Source organism: Selaginella moellendorffii, unplaced genomic scaffold (genome assembly GCF_000143415.4).
Source record: "Selaginella moellendorffii unplaced genomic scaffold, v1.0 SELMOscaffold_76, whole genome shotgun sequence".
Lineage (NCBI taxonomy): Eukaryota > Viridiplantae > Streptophyta > Lycopodiopsida > Selaginellales > Selaginellaceae > Selaginella > Selaginella moellendorffii.
The window spans coordinates 365,407-370,395 of NW_003314337.1; positions in this window are offsets into that span (position 1 = coordinate 365,407).

Sequence of the window (4,989 nt, forward strand, 5' to 3'; positions counted from 1 at the left end):
TCCAAGACTAGAGTGAATACAGACCGACAAGCGGGGTAGCTTGGTGAAGTGTTCAAGAGCCGGCTCTAGTTCCCCCGGGAGATCGACTGGCCGATGCTCCCAGTCCAAGTGTGGGTGGCACTACCTACTTGGATACCAGGCATGGCTCAACGGAACCTCACTCTAAGCCCATGGCTAGAGCACCTAAAGGCGAAAGGCGGGGAGAGTACCCAGGTGGCTCGCGTAAGGCCACGGTGTTCCGAAATGTTGTCCCAAAAGCCTAGACTGTGGAAAGGAAGAGGAGCAGTCCTCTGGGGTAGTGACCAAGGACACAGTCGTGTGGTGAGGAAGTCCCAGAGGACCATGGGACTTAGTGGTCGGGCCTATGGGCCTTGATCCAGTGGCAGTGTTGGTAAACACGGCCAGGGGCAGAAAGGGACTTGGTAGGAACTGACAAAGGGACTTTGGGGAAGGCGATTCCCTAGGTCTGTGGGCATCCTAAGGATGCTAAGGAGTGGATCTAGGATGACCACTCGTGAACAGATGGCCCAGTCTTGGAGAGACGGGATGGTGATGCAAGTGGTATTGGACCACTAGTGCAGCAAAGGTGAATGGGCATGGCCTTAGCGTAACGGGCCGAGATGTCAGTGGTACCTTTGGGTGTCAGTCTTCGGACCGGACACGTGGAGCACTTGGACCAGGTGCAAGTGTTGAGTGGCATGGATGCCATTCTTGGGGCTAGCAAGTCCCAAGTCCTGAATTGGACTAATGGAGGTTGTGAATGAGACTCCTCCAAATGGTCGGAGGTGTGGTTAAGTGGCTAAAGTAGAATGGAAAATTTAGTCGCTTACAGTCACCCAGCCTAGTACTATTCTAACCCAAGGACACTTAACCCCAAATATCCCAAGACCCTTAACCGATTGGAAAAGGGGGTGCACTCTTGTTCATGGGCCCTTTCCCTTTATATTTGAACCCCAATGGATCATCTCTCGAATCGTTCTCTTTGGTTGCTTACACTCGATCATGAAGACCATATCTTTAGATATCCACATTGCACTAACACTTTTCTTCAACCACTTTCAAGATCTAATGTAAAGCCAAAACACAAATAAGAAAAATAATATGGAAAATTAAGGTTTAAGAAGAATTCTTCATCACTTGAAATAACAATGCCACTTCCACTAACACAAGTGCTTGCAATGTCAATACCTCAACCTCACATCTCCTTCATTCAACAATCTACTTCAAGTGCTAATGGATACACCGACCAAGCTATAGCAAATGACTATTATAACCTTTTTTCAATACCTTAATAGACAAACCCTTAAGGAAACAAAGTACTAATTTAAACTTAGCATAATGGATCACCATTGAGAATCCAGTCAAAGCTACTATAATGCTACTATGTGCAAATAGATTAGCTTCTCTATTAACCACTTTGGGCTTGATCATTATTTAACCAAGAGACTTCATAAACATATTGTTCATTATCACATGGATATGATACAAAATCACAATGACTTGATCATCAATTGAGCAACACCACAAATAACACCTATATTATTACTTCAAAGGTTTATGTGGGTATTAAGTGTTAACTCAATTTGACAAAATACAACATAAATACCATACCCTACCAATAGAGATTTACAACATCTAACACCATTAACTTTTATTTAAAATATGGACAAGCTTATGCCACTCCCTTTCCAACCAAACTCAAAACTAATCCAACAACAAACTATTCAAGGAGCAATAGCAAAGTTCCCTAAAAAAAAATTGATCATTGTAACCCAAACCTTCCAATAGCAAGCCTAGACAAAATGGTTTAACATTTCACCACTATCCATTCTATGACTCACCACTTATAAGACCATCAACATTAAGATAGGGAGTCTTAATTGCATAATATGAATATGGGTAATGAGTTATACCTCATTGCGAATTATCTCTCTAAGAAGAGAAAATGATTTACATGTTTGATCCTTCATCCCTAACAACTCTTTTTTCAAACTTAACTTGACTAAACCTCAAGTTTGTATTAGCACTACCTTTAATCCAATCTAAGAAAAGTTTATGAGAGAGCACAACAATGACTACTTGAACTAATAGACTAATCCCTATAGTGTTGATAATCCACTTATAATCATGCCTAAGAAGGATCTACTAGTGATGTGCTAAACAATTACAAACTAGCATGTTCACCACTCATAGCAAACCCCAGGGTGCTAACTCAAAGTGTAATCTTGAGTTGTTAATGCACTTCACTCACAAGCCCAAGTGTAAACTTGTGCAAACTAGTATATCTTTATTCATCCTATGAGCCCAAGAGCAAGCTCATATTATATGGTACAAAAAAAAGGAAACCAAAGTCCATAGTCAAGGAATGAATGTGAAGTCATAACACCCAAATGTATCACACGTGGTTTTTACCCTTTATCCTATGGTGATTTACCATAGGATAACCATGAAACAAAACCTAAACCTTTATGTGCCATGTGTCACAGCCATATGCCACATGCCATATATCCTAAAGATAATGGTGTGAAACCCGAGTTTTAGGGTCTTGGGCCATTGAATGAAGGAACAGAGCTAAACTCCTAAGCATGGAGCCAAGGGGTAATGAAATCGGAGCATAGAGTGACTTTTTAACATTCAGCTCAAGGAGTGAAAGGATAGGAGCACAAAGCAACTTGGAACAGTCCTAGAGTATCTAGCATCCCAATGCTAGGACTAGCACGCAAAACGGAGCTAAATAAAATTTGACACTATTTCAGTATATCGATGGCCTAACGTGAGGATATGGGTACTCCACCAGGCTTAGACCTAATCCGGACACAAAACAAGGACAGGCACGCAAGCGGGAGATAAATTATGCCTCAGGTTGGTTAACATGCCTAACCTACCCATTATCCTTACTATATATTTAGAACCCCCCACAACCTCTTACCACCCCCCTCCCCCCTTTTCTCTTGAGGAACACACACTTTAGGCTTTCACCCTTAGCCACCATTAATACCAGGAATTAGCCTCTAGGACAAGCTTGAAATTTATTAAATATGGAATATCCCTAAATTGTGAATTTGGATATGGGATAAACACTATTGTGTTCAGGACAATCTCTACATTCCGTAGATATGCCAAATGAGCAAATTTAGACACTTTCCATAAATAACATTTAGAACCAGAATGAGACTCATACAAAAGGTATAATAGTGAGGGTGTTTAGCAAACATGGTAAGCTATCATCTAATGTTATTAAGGGATTAGTCTCAATATGTGAGGTTCTTGTCAAGCCAATGCAAGACAAAACAAAAGAGAACTGAATATACTCAGCTAGAAACACATAGAAGTTCCTACCTTTTGTCAAGTGCTAAGTACAAGTGCTAAGCCCAATTTATTAACACTTAAACAAGAGGGGCTGATAAAAGGAACTAGCAATACCGACCTCCTACCGTCGTAGTAGTAAGGAAAGAATATCTAAAAGAACAAGCCGACAGGTAACTTTCGATACCCAAAATCACATTCGAAACAGAGAGAGTCCAAATATATAATAGGGATAGTGGTCTAAAGTATAACTAACTACCTAAGACATTAATTTAGCTCTCACTAGGTTATGTTGCTCCTTGTTCTATGTCTAATTTGGGTTTAAGCCCAAGTTTCATTCTACTTTAGTTGATGGGTACCAACTCATAAAGGATTTTGAGTGTGTATTAGACTCTTGTTTCGTATTGTAATAAGCTTGGAGTTTGGTTTCAAATTTAGATGTGTTACATTTAGTATCAAAGGTATTGCCTCAATAATTCTTATTCAACTTTTATCGAAATTTTTGACTTTAATTGCATATGCAAAGATTTTCTTAGTAAATCCAAAACAACCCGTGTAAGATTAGTTGGATTGCAGCATTTGGTAAGATGTTCATTTATTGTTAGAGGCATATATATAGCTAGTGAGATGGCCAAATGGAATTGAGTTGATGACACTTAAACCTCTAGAAGAGTGAATCAAGAAGAGGAAACTCCTACTAGAAATGCTACAAAAAAAGTTGAGCCTGAGTCAAAAAAGGAAGAGTTTTGACTTGAAGTTACACCACTATAGTGTAGGCTCAAAATATTGAAATTGAGAATTTGCAAAAAGAAGTTCACAAATTACAAAAGAACAAGAAGAGGAAGAAAGAAGTTGAGGCAACTAAAATAGCTAAAATTAACCAACTAGACTCTTTTTTAAGTTTTGAGAATAATGAATTTTTAGACTCCTTTTTAAGTTTTAAGGATAATGAAGTTTTGTAACTGCCCCTAGTTGCATGTGTTTCAAAATTTAAGCCCTTGAAGGTAGAGGTATATGGAAGACTAGGTCTATGATATGAAAAAGTATTTCATAGCAGTAGATAAATGATCGATGAAGGTTATATACATACAATCCTTTCTCATATATCATACCAAAATTTAGTAGTGCTAAATGTGGTGAAAAGGGATAAACTAAAAGTTGGACTAAAATGTGATCTCATATAATAAGGAATCCTTGTTGGATATCTTGGTCTCAAACTTTCAGCAAGCTGTGATAGTTAAAGTAGCATAGGGATTTTATGCATTATGTTAATATGTTTGCTCATGAGCATATTATGATTGCAAATATAAGTAATGAAGATGTTTAGAATTATTTTTTGGAAGGTTTAAATTCACTTTCTCACAATGAGATTTTAAAGTTTAACCCAAAGATATATCTAGAGTGTAAGGAGGTAGCACAAAAAGTTGTTTTCAATCACTCACTCATGGAATAGTATCAACAACCACATATTGGAACCTTGGGACAAGAATAAGAATTTTAGGAATAAACAAGGTAAATAAAAATAGAGGGTGGAAAGGAAATTTTGCTTTAGAGGCTCATAAGTAATGATTATCAATTTAAATAGTATTATATATGGTGATTTAATACCAAATTTAAGCTTCTAAATTTAGACTTCCCAAGAGTTAACTAACATAGTACTACTCAAACTCCCCATCTAAATTC